Source organism: Lithobates pipiens, unplaced genomic scaffold (assembly GCF_037356315.1).
Source record: "Lithobates pipiens isolate NorthernLeopardFrog02 unplaced genomic scaffold, aLitPip1_a1.2 Scaffold_8, whole genome shotgun sequence".
NCBI lineage: Eukaryota > Metazoa > Chordata > Amphibia > Anura > Ranidae > Lithobates > Lithobates pipiens.
The window spans coordinates 340,057,924-340,070,646 of record NW_027507903.1 but is presented as its reverse complement, the minus strand read 5'-3'; the positions used below and the strand labels follow the sequence as shown (position 1 = coordinate 340,070,646).

The following is a 12,723-nucleotide window of genomic DNA, read 5'->3' as shown; positions in this document are numbered from 1 at the left end:
CGTGTCCTGTGGTCTGATGAGACCAAGATAAACTTATTTGGTTCAGATGGTGTCAAGCGTGTGTGGCAGCAACCAGGTGAGGAGTACAAAGACAAGTGTGTCTTGCCTACAGTTAAGCATGGTGGTGGGAGTGTCATGGTCTGGGGCTGCATGAGTCCTGCCGGCACTGGGGAGTTACAGTTCATTGAGGGAACCATGAATGCCAACCTGTACTGTGACATACTGAAGCAGAGCATGATCCCCTCCCTTCAGAGACTGGGCCTCAGGGCAGTATTCCAACACGATAATGACCCCAAACACACCTCAGAGATGACCACTGCCTTGCTAAAGCAGCTGAAGGTAAAGGTGATGGACTGGCCAAGCATGTCTCCAGACCTAAACCCTATTGAGCATCTGTGGGGCATTCTCAAACGGAAGGTGGAGGAGCACAAGGCCTCTAACATACCAGCTATGTGATGTCATGGAGGACTGGAAGAGGACTCCAGTGGCAACCTGTGATGCTCTGGTGAACTCCATGCCCAAGAGGGTTAAGACAGTGCTGGAAAATAATGGTGGCCACACAAAATATTGACACTTTGGGCCAATTTGGACATGATGCCACAATCCTGGTCAAGTTTGCAGAGACGCTTCTTACTATTCAGTGATCTTGGATGCTCCATAGGGGGAACAGTCTCCTTGTGCAAAGAATGAATTTAATCTCATCTTTGCCAAAAAAACAAGTATTCCATATCTATCACTCTCCCTTTTTACATATTAGCTAAGTAACTGTACTTTCTTATTTGCCTGTAGTCCTAGAGGGTAAATGATTTATGAAGGTTGAATAAAAATAAAATGTGTGCTTTTCAACTCATGCATATTGCAATTACATCCTCTTTCTGCATAGCTATAAATAAATGAACCTGTCAGTTTTGAGAAACATTTCCTTGTACTGTTAAAGTGGAACTCCAGGATTTAGGATAAGGAGGTGCCTGCCTGTGTTCGAAAAGCAACTTGTTTTACAGTCTCTGAGATACTGACATGGGCAGTTAAAAAACGTGTGCGCTTAATAAAAAAGAAAAGCGTTCCCCATTTATAGTTATAGGTGGGATTAGTATGCCAAAAGTATGCAGATTTCAAGCATTGTACTTATTATTGGTTGCTTTGTGAGCATTCTTAAAGTGGACCTTCACCCAGGAAAGGAAGGGCAGCTCATCCAGCTTCTTACACTTTTTTTTTTTTGATCAGTATCAGCTCCAATTTCTGTCCCAGGAGGCTGCAGGACCAATCTTGGGATGTGGGAAGAGCAGTACTGAGCTCTATGGGCTGGTAAGTTTCTGTATGTGTTACTGGCGCATACAGTGCCGGACCTTCAGAGACTGCCATAAATGGCGGCTCCCGCGTGCATGTGTGGGAGTGATGTCACTCATGCAGCCGGAGGACGCAAACCCAGAAGGAAGACCGGGGGAATATGTCAGCCCTCTCAGCAGTGACAGCGCGGTGATGTGGGCTTTGTTCTAGGGTAAGTCTCTCATAATGTGCTAGTATGCGATGAATACTAGCACATTATAACATTGCCTTGAAGGGGTTTTTTTTTTTTTTTTTAATCAACTGCAGTTTACTACTGCATGTGTTCAGTGTGTTTGTAGCTACTGACTTTTACTTTTTTACACATCTGCTGAAGTTTCTCTCTAATCTACTTCCCATGTAGATTCCACTGTCCCTATCACATGTTGCGCTCACACTTTCTTGCCTAATGGGGTAGTGAAATATCATTGAATCATCACACTTTTCACACTTCTTTTTTTTTTTTTTTTCTTCTGCCTTTCACCACTGACCACTGTTAACAAAAACGGTTCTAGTTTCCTTTTAGTGAAAAAAAGTGTGTATGGCGTAGATATCTGCAGATACTGCGCCTATCTATGCCCGGAAGTGGGAGCAAATGCCTGGATTAGACAGGTATCTCCGAAAAGCGGAAGTTCCATTTTTGGGTGGAACTCCGCTTTGCCATCACATTTGTAAGGAATATCCTTAGCGTGCAAAATTATTCGGCCCCCTTGTGTTAATACTTTGTAGAGCCACCTTTTGCTGCGATTACAGCTGCAAGTCGCTTGGGGTATGTCTCTATCAGTTTTGCACATCGAGAGACTGAAATTCTTGCCCATTCTTCCTTGCAAAACAGCTCGAGCTCAGTGAGGTTGGATGGAGAGCGTTTGTGAACAGCAGTTTTCAGCTCTTTCCACAGATTCTCGATTGGATTCAGGTCTGGACTTTGACTTGGCCATTCTAACACCTGGATACGTTTATTTGTGAACCATTCCTTTGTAGATTTTGCTGTAGGTTTGGGATCATTGACTTGTTGGAAGATAAATCTCTGTCCCAGTTTCAGGACTTTTGCAGACTCCAACAGGTTTTCATCCAGAATGGTCCTGTATTTGGCTGCATCCATCTTCCCCTCAATTTTAACCATCTTCCCTGTCCCTGCTGAAGAAAAGCAGGCCCAAACCATGATGCTGCCACCACCATGTTTGACAGTGGGGATGGTGTGTTGAGGGTGATGAGCTGTGTTGCTTTTACGCCAAACATATCGTTTTGCATTGTGGGCAAAAAGTTCGATTTTGGTTTCATCTGACCAGAGCACCTTCTTCCACATGTTTGGTGTGTCTCCCAGGTGGCTTGTGGCAAACTTTAGACGAGACTTTTTATGGATATCTTTGAGAAATGGCTTTCTTCTTGCCACTCTTCCATAAAGGTCAGATTTGTGCAGTGTACAACTGATTGTTGTCCTATGGACAGACTCTCCCACCTCAGCTGTAGTTCTCTGCAGTTCATCCAGAGTGATCATGGGCCTCTTGGCTGCATCTCTGATCAGTCTTCTCCTTGTCTGAGCTGAAAGTTTAGAGGGACGGCCAGGTCTTGGTAGATTTTCAGTGGTCTGTTACTCCTTCCATTTCAAAATGATTGCTTGCACAGTGTTCCTTGGGATGTTTAAAGCTTGGGAAATCTTTTTGTATCCAAATCCGGCTTTAAACTTCTCCAACAGTATTACGGACCTGCCTGGTGTGTTCCTTGGTCTTCATGATGCTCTCTGCGCTTTCAACAGAACCCTGAGACTATCACAGAGCAGGTGCATTTATACAGAGACTTGATTACACGCAGGTGGATTCTATTTATCCCCATCAGTCATTTAGGACAACATTGGATCATTCAGAGATCCTCGCTGAACTTCTGGAGTGAGTTTGCTGCACTGAAAGTAAAGGGGCCGAATAATTTTGCACGCACCACTTTTCAGTTTTTTTATTTGCTAAAAAAGTTTAAAATATCCAATAGATTTCGTTCCACTTGTTGGTGATTCTTCACAAAAATTAAAAATTGTATATCTTTGTTTGAAGCCTGAAATGTGGCAAAAGGTTGAAAAGTTCAAGGGTGCCGAATACTTTCGCAAGGCACTGTGTGTGTGTGTATATATGTATGTATGTGTGTGTGTACATACATACATACATACATACATACACAAAATAAGTTTACAACCTGAACAGTCTTGTCTAGACAGTTCACCAGCAAAGAGGAAACAATTGACGTGGACTTGAATGCACGCGCACACACACACACGTTACAATAGTATATCTGAAAAAAAAAAACAATTTGGTTGCACAATTTTTTATTTCATCCACAAACTTATGAGCTGAATATTCAGCACCTAGCACACGGTCACATTTTGATTTTGTCATCTATATTTCAACCATTTTTTTTTTTTTCCTTTACTATTTTACTATAAATTTTTTCACTTTTTTTAAGATCTGGGCAGCACAGATATTTCGCCATACACCATTAGTTACTCGCAGGATTACCAGGTGAAAATAAATGAATGTAAAATGTTGGTAGATAAATCCTTTATGTATAGAATTCTGTCTATTATTAGAAGTTTTCCTGGAGTTTGAAAGCAGTTGAAACTATGTAGAATGAACAGTATAAGACGTGTTGTGGATAAATTGAATCTGGTGTTCATGCCTTGACATTAAAATGTAATAAGTGAAAAGTGCTGACCTGCATGTTCCTAAATATTAGTAAATATTCAGCAGCAGACTCTATGGTGTGAGCTTCCTTTGGTCTCTAGAAGAGCTGATCAGTGAACTGGGAGCGAATGTAGCTGACAGTTATGGCCAAAAGTGACCTAAATACATCTCTTATAGCTAGCTACACTACATTGCCAGTCTCATCTAAGAAGACAAGGCTATTTTACACGCCCACAACTTTACATCAATTCTATTCTTTGTCACCTGTCATTGTTTTATTTATTCATCCTATGAAATTTCCGCTGGCTTAGTGTATGTTTTCCAGCCTTCACACAGTTTTGTATTGGTTATTTATAGATTTTTTTTATTTTTTTTTGGAAATGTCTATTTTCTGAGGTCTGCCTTTCATCTTTTGGTTCTGATGTGCTCATGCATATGCATTCATGTGCACTGCGTTAAAATGAATGAAAATCTTATATTCATTTTGACATTTTGTTTAAATTATTTCTAGCCTAATTCTGTTAATTTGAATGATCTTGACGCATTTTACTTCCTTGAATTCTGTGACATGTGTAGCACCTTCTAGTGCAGGCTAGAAGTAAATGAGCAAACCATACTCTGACTCACGTTTAAAGGTGTTGTAAAGGTCTGCCAACCCCCCCCCCCCCTTTTTTTTTTTTTTCTTTTTTTAATAACCTGTCATACTTATCTCCTCTGTGCAAGGGTTTTGCACAAAGTGGCCCCCGATCCTCCTTTTCTGGGGTGCCTCAGCAGCGCTCTTGGCTCCTCCTCTTCTCAAGTGCCCCCACGGAGAGCCACATTCCAAAGGGGCACTCGTGCTTGCACACTCCTGAGTCCTGCTGCTGCACTCATTGACACAGACAGCAGAACTCTGCTCCGCCCCCTGGCTCACGAGACAGCGGCTGGAGTTGCTGTTCTCATCCCCATAGTCCCCATAGCTGGAACTATTAGGTTCAGGTAAATAAATAGGGGGCTGCTGCACTACAGGTTTTTCACCTTTTTAATGTTCCTCCCTTGACAGCAGAGGTAGCCAATGACTTCCACTGTGTGATCAGGAAGTGAGGGGAGAGAGAAGAGCTGCAGATGCACACGGAACTGGATCGAATGAGGGGGGGGGATACTGATGTGTAATTTTTTTTACCTAATGTAGGGCTCGACAAATGGTGACTAAAACATTGCGTCATGGTGCCTGGGATTTGTCAGTTCCTTCCGCAAGCCCTCACAAGGGACTGTTACCAGGCAAAGGCGAGAGCTCGCCACTGTAGAACCAAAGGAGTCGGAGGGGGTGGGATGCTGCTGTATTGGTTTCATCTTCTCACGGTGCTTCTCTCTTGGTTTGTGAGACAGTTAAAGGTGAGAGCTCAGGACAGTAAAGGTGGGACAGAGGTCCTTAATGAGGGAGCTCAGGACAGTAATGGTGGACCTGAGGTTCTGTAATGAGGGAGCTCAGGACAGTAATGGTGGGACCAAGGTCCATAATGAGGGGGCTCGGGATGGTAATGGTGGGTCTGAGGTCCATAATGTGGGAGATTAGGACATTAATGGTGGGACTGAGTTCCATAATGAGGGGGCTCAGGACGGTAATGGTGGGACTGAGGTCCGTAATGAGGGAGCTCGGGATGGTAATGGTAGGACTGAGCTTCATAATGAGGGGGTTTAGGATGGTAATGACAGAGGCGGGGGATTTTTGAAGAGTGGGGAGGGATTTGTGAAGAGGTTTTGTGTGCATATGTGAGAATTGGCGGGAGAGCAATTGGCGTAATAATCATGAGCACCTCTTTATAACAGGTTTTTATGATTATTCTTTTCAGCCAGCCTATAACCCTGATGGCATTGCATTGGGGTTATTGGCTGGCCGGTCTGCTATAAGTCAGGGTTAGGGGGCGCAAATTATTTTCCTTGCTAACAAACCACACTATGTTAAAAAAAAAAAAAAAAAAAAGGAAAAAGTTGGCTCCTAGTTTTCAAAGCAAATTTATCAAACCCTGCATTAAGGTAAAAAATGTTTAAGTTTTATAACCACTTTAAGGCATTTTCATTTGAATGTGCTGCCAACACACCAGAACAGACACCAATACATCTGAATGCTTCTTCCCCCCCCCCCCCCCCAAAAAAAAAAAAAAATTCTAGTAATATAGTAATGTTTTAATGCTCCTGTATTTTAATGCACCTGTATTGAACAGGTGAATTGTTTTAGTGTGTTGGGGTGCCATTGAAAATGGGATATCACACCTTTTGATGTCCCTTCAAAGAGGACCTACCTTTACAGTCATACTGTAACTAAATAAAACATTATAAAACAAATAAAAAAAAAAAAAACACAAAATGTTAAAAAAAAGAGGGACAAATTTTAAATCTAATAAAAACGCCCTTGCCCTGTACACACAAATTTTTAGGATTTTTTGCACTGTGTTGAATTGCTGCACTTACGTTAAAGCAGAACTAAATCCATCTATTTAACAGTTTCAAAAATTTTTTAATCCCAAGCATGCCAGGAATGCTAACTGTCACATTTGCTTTTGCTCTCAACCAAACTGTCAAACCACCAAATGGCTGTTATAGCTGATCACATGTGCAGCACCTATAGCAGTTGGAGATCAAAGAGAAGCTAAGATGCCAGCTTCCTTTTAATGTCCTCGGTTTAGTTCTACTTTTAAATTTATGAATCATTTTTGACACGTTTTCCTGACACCAAGAGGGAAAAGGAGATGGGGGGGGGGGGGGGGGGGAAATCTCCAGCTGATTGACAGCCTCATCTCTGTCCCTGTGTGCTGTGTGAAGGGAGTTGTGTCTTTTCCCTCTCCTCACTGAGCTCTGCAGAGTGTGACTTCACCTCTCTGCCCCCTTTTTTCTGAATGCTCAGACATGCTTAAAAAAATTCTGCACTTTGAACGGTTTGCCGGCGGTATTGCCGCGCTGTCCCATTGATTTCAATGGGTAAGAGCGGTTTAGGAGCGGTGAATACACCGCTCCTTCACCGCTCCAAAGATGCGGCTAGCAGGACTTTTTTCACTGTCCTGCCAGCGCACCGCTCCAGTGTGAAAGGGGCCGGTTTTTTTCAGGTGCTACACAGGCGCTAGTAACGCCTGAATTTTTAGCGCTGTAACGCCTGAATACCGCCCCAGTGTGAATGTGTGTGTGTGTGTGTGTGTGTGTGTGTGTGTGTGTGTATAATAATATATAAATATATGTATGTGTATATGTATGTATGTATGTATATATATATATATATATATATATATATATATATATATATATATATATATATATATATATAATTTTATAAATCTGTATTTCATTAGGGAGACACTTCCCTTCACTTCAGCTATGTAGGCTCAACAGGAAGTGAGAGGCTATATTTCCGATGTAAGGGAAATGCTTGATTAATAGCTGACACAAGGAGCAAGGGTCCCAGTTGAAAGATTTCCATTTCTGTTCTTGTGGCAACTAAAATTGTGCATTTGCCCTCATTCTGTGTGACATTTGTAAATCGGGACAATTGGGGAGCGTAAATTTTCTTGATGGGTTGACTGACAGCGATAAATACCTTACAGTGGTTCTATCCATTTACTACTCTATCCAAATCTAAAGGGGAAGAAAACAAATCCTTAAAGTGGAACTAAATACTAGTGGAATACTAAGTGCTACACATGTTTCCCATCTGAAAGCCCATATTGCAAGATTAAATAGCCACCAATAAGTTTCTTATAAAACACACAATGCTTGTTTAGTTTTCATCTTGTCCTCAGGCGGTGCCTGCTTAGTGTCCGAACCATACTTGGTATACCTCTGGTGCCGGAATTCTTTAAGGTGTACAGACTTCTGTCAGGCTAGGCCCTGCTCACCATTACCAGCACAAGCTCTTTTATATCCAGTCATTGTCGTTGGTGTTGACATAGAATACACTGTTGACTTCAGCGGAGGGGGCTGTAGGAAGAAGAGCACTGTAATTTAGCCAACACGGCACTGGCTTCAGCAGCCCAATGGTTTACCGGGACCATCAAAGTACTAAATGAGAAAAGGCCATTCTGGCCTAGTTGACCGTTGTGTAGCGTTTTGGAGCACATAGTGTGCAGATTTGTAGGTTTTTGTTTTTATTTTGAGGGTTTACTTTTAATACTTTAGACATGTTGGCTAGTAACTTTCTCTGCCATATAAACTTTTTTTGAATATATAAGCTTGTTTTGTATTTTTTTCCAATTGGCACGGCTAGCCCTCTGTACGAATGGTGTTTACAAGCCAAGAGGTTGTGGACCTCCAGTCCAGCAGGTGATGATGAATGTTTGACTTGCTTCAGCATGGAAATTTTAGGAATCATTTCTCACCAGACCAGAAGGTGGGATCAAGCCTTTGGGGGCCTGTATTGTAGTATCTCACTACAACTCTGTATAGCTGAAAAACGCAACCATTGTTCCTGAAGCACTATTTACCTCCCCCTGCTCATTGAAGTCGAGGTTTATTTTGTTACAGCTCTTTGTGTAAGTTTGTTTCATGAGAGAGGTCTTCACTAAATCAGAGAAATGGTTCTTTTAACTATGAAATTCCAATCAACAGGGGTTCATTGTTTAGGCTGTAGGATGAGGTTTTTACTGGAAGGTATCCCAGTTACTTCCAGAAAATTCCTTGTGTGCCTTTTTTAATAGCCATGCATTTATACTAGGCATTAAATACAGAAGGTAAATAAAGTACCAACACAAGACTTTATTGTAAGCCTTCACAAAAAAAAACCCTTTTTAGTATATCTTTTTGCATTCTGTTCTGGGTTTATACCCTTTTTAGCACATCTTAATGGTATATTTTAAGATGTAATTGTGTTGATTACAAACTGACTCTATCCTACACTCTCTAACTCACATCTTCAATCTCTTCCTCACCTCTGGTATTTTCCCCAATGCTCTAAAACATGCACTGGTCACCCCCATACTTAAAAAGCCATCCTTGGACCCTACCAATCTTAACAACCTACACTCTATCTCCTTGCTCCCCTTTTCCTCTAAACTCCTTGAACGCCCGGTTTACAACCAACTGAGTGACCATCTCATTAAAAATAACCTTCTTGATCCCCTTCAGTCTGGATTTTGCCCTCAATTCTCCACAGAAACTGCTCTTTTAAAACTCACAAATGACCTACTAACTGCAAAAATCAAAAGACACTATTCTGTACTCCTACTTCTGGACCTTTCAGCTGCCTTTGACACCGTTGACTACACCCTCCTCCTCAAAAAACTTTACTTCCGGTCTCTGTGCTCTTCAGTGGCTCTAATCCTACCTATCCCAACGCATCTTCTGTGTCCCTTACAATTCTACTTCCTCCACTCCTCTTCCCTTCTCTGTCGGGGTCCCCCAAGGTTCTGTTCTCTGCTCTTTTATTTTCAATCTACACCTCCTCCCTGGGTCAGCTGATGGCCTCTCACTGCTTTCAATATCATTTCTACGCTGACGACACACAAATCTATCTCTCCACCCCTCAACTCACTCCATCAGCCTCCTCACGCATCACTAACTTACTAACAGACATATCTGTATGGATGTCACACCACTTCCTCAAACTCAACTTGTCCAAACCGAACTTATAATATTTCCTCCCCCACACGCCTCTTCCCCTGACTTATCTGTCAAGAGCAATGGCACAACCATCCACCCATCCCCACATGTCGGGGTGCTAGGTGTTATCCTGGACTCTGAACTCTTTTTGGCCCCACATCCAATCACTTTCCAAAGCTTGTCGTCTCAACCTCCGCAACATCTCTAAACGACGCCGCTTTCTAACCAATGAAACCACAAAGCTTCTGATTCACTCCCTAGTTATTTCTCCCTCCTCATTGGCTTACCTTTAAATAGACTATCCCCTTTCAGTCCATCATGAATGCTGCTGCCAGACTCATCCACCTTACAAACCTCTCAGTGTCTTCTACCCCTCTCTGCCAATCCCTCCTTTGGCTGCCACTCGCCCAGCAAATAAGTTACAAAGCCATCCACAACTCTGCCCCCAGCTACATCACTAGCCTTGTCTCAAAATGCCAACCTAATTGCCCTCTTCGTTCCTCCCAAGACCTCCTGCTCTCTAACTCCCTCATCACCTCCTCCTATATCGACCTCCAGGACTTCTCCTGCGCCTCGCCCCATCCTCTGGAATTCGCTACCCCAATCTGTAAGACTGTCTCCGCATTTATCCACTTTTAGGTGATCCCTGAAAACCTTCCTCTTCAGAGAAGCCTATCCTGCTTCCATCTAACAACTGGACGATTTTCTCCATTAGCTCATCCTCCACAGCTATTACCCTTTTGTATAACTTTACCCTCCCTCCTATATTGTAAGCTCTAATGAGCCATCTGATTCCCCCTGTACTGAATTGTATTGTAATTGTACTGTCTGTCCTAATGTTGTAAAGCGCTGCGTAAACTGTCGACTCTATAATCATAATAATTATTATTATACATTTTAATCTTGTGTGTCGTCACGAGTCAGTCTCGCATATCTGTTGACACCTGCTGCTCCATAGAGGAGACTGGAGGGTCTGATCGGGTCCACCTGAAAAACAAACAGGCAGACCCCCATCAGTTCGCTAGTGTGAAGGGGGCCTTAGAGTAGGAAGTGTGCTACTGACTGGATCACCAGGTCAAATAAAGGGGGGAAAAAAGCCTACAAAATAAAACCAATGCAGCCACCACATCTAAGGATTGCTATGCTGCAATATACTGTACTTTTTTTTTTTTTTACGTTTAATGAATACCAAATAAAGAGTCACTTAAAGAGCAACTCCAACAGTTGTGTTTTTTTTATTTTATTTTTTGATAGAGTGGCCATGCCAAGTGACTCCTCAATGTGAGTGATGCCTAACTGAGCAGTCATGAGGCTTGGCAGGAGAACATGTAAAAATTAGGAATTGGTTCTCTTGACAACAACTCTCTGATATTTTCCTTTGCCACACTCCCCTCTGCTCTGTTTATTTTTTTTTTTTTAAAGCCCTTGAAAATACCTCTGGGTAAGGTTCAGATGCTTCCTCCTCCTGAACCAATCTCCTTCATCCCAGGATGCAGTTCTCAAATGCTTTCACATCATGAGGAGAGAAGATCATTAACCCTGTCTAAGCTCCAACACTAAATGAGACTAAGTTTCCACAGGGTTTAGATTCGGTGCTCCAGTAGGCAAATGGGAAAGAATTGCGTGTCAGCCTCAAGAAAACCTATTACTTTGCCACAGATTAACTTTATTTCTCAATATTATTTTTATTTTTAATTTTTTTTTTTATTACTTTTTTATTCTTTGCAAAAGAAATGGTAACACTCCTGTAATATAAACAAAACAAGATGCAGTATAATACATAAATGTGGATCATCCCATTGCACAACAGCCAAGATTTGAAATAGCTGGAAATGTAGGACACAATGTAGCAATAAAAAACCGCATACTGTACAATGATGAAGTAAGATCATCAATGGAGGACATAATCCCCTAACATGAAAACAAATTGCTATCTCATAAAAACAACAAAAATAATTAATCACGAAAAGTCCTGAAATAATATCGATTGTTGAGGATCCACAACCAAGAATTAACCAAATACAACCCTAATTCCCAAAAATGTTGGGATTCTGTGTAAAATCTACATAAAAACAGAATGCAGTGAGTTGCAAATCTCATAAAGCCATATTTTATTCACAATAGAAAATAGAAGACAAAACTGAAAGGAATATACAATTTTAAGAAAAAAAAGGTCATTTTGAAATAGATGGCAGCAACACCTATCAAAAAAAAGTTGGGACAGGGCAACAAAAAAGCTGGCAAAATAAGTGGTGCGAACAAGGAAGAGCTGGGAGAACATTTTACAACTAATTAGGTCTAATTGGCAACAGGTCAGTAACATGATTGGACGTAAAAAGAGCATCTTGGAGAGTCAGAGTGTCTCAGAAGTAAAGAGGTTCATCAATTTGTGAAAAGCTGTCTGTACAGTATTCTTCAATGGAAAATTACACTTTAACCACTTGCTTACTGGGCACTTAAACCCCCTCAGTCCCAGACCAATTTTCAGCTTTCAGCGCTGATGCACTTTGAATGACAATTGCGCGGGCATACAACACTGTACCCAAATGAAATTTTTATCATTTTTTTCCCACAAATGGAGCTTTCTTTTGGTGGTATTTAGTTACAGCTCGGAGTTTTATTTTTTGCTAAACAAACAAAAAAAGATGCAAAAAAATAAATAAATTAAATCATGTTTTAATAGTTTGTTATAAAATTTTGCAAACGGGTCATTTTTCTCCTTCATTGAAGTGCGCTGATTAGGCGGCACTGATGGGCTGCATTGGTGGGCACTGATGGGCTGCATTGGTGGGCACTGATGGGCTGCATTGGTGGGCACTGGGCTGCATTGGTGGGCACTGATGGGCTGCATTGGTGGGCACTGATAGGCATAGTTAAGGCGGCACTGATGGGCAAAGATGGGCACAGATAAGATGGCACGGATGGGTGGCACGGATGGGCACTGATAGATGGGACTGATGTGCACTGATAGGTGGCACTGCTGGGCGGCACTGGGGTGCAGCACCTTTGAGGCAGATTGTGGGCACTGTGGGTGGCACTGTGGCACTGCTGGGTGGCACTGACGGGGGCACTTTTTATTAGGGTGGCACTGCAGGGGGCAGGTGAGCGCTTGCATTGCTGGCCGTGATCGGGACATGTCCCGATCACGGCCGCCGTCAGCGCGAGG

General features: G+C 42.2%; 1 protein-coding gene across 4 annotated transcripts in view; it reads left to right on the top strand.

Annotated features, from left to right (window-relative positions):
- The window catches only part of ARHGAP26 (Rho GTPase activating protein 26), a 724,944-nt gene that overhangs the window by 49,882 nt on the left and 662,339 nt on the right, over positions 1 to 12,723 (top strand). The window lies entirely within an intron of this gene.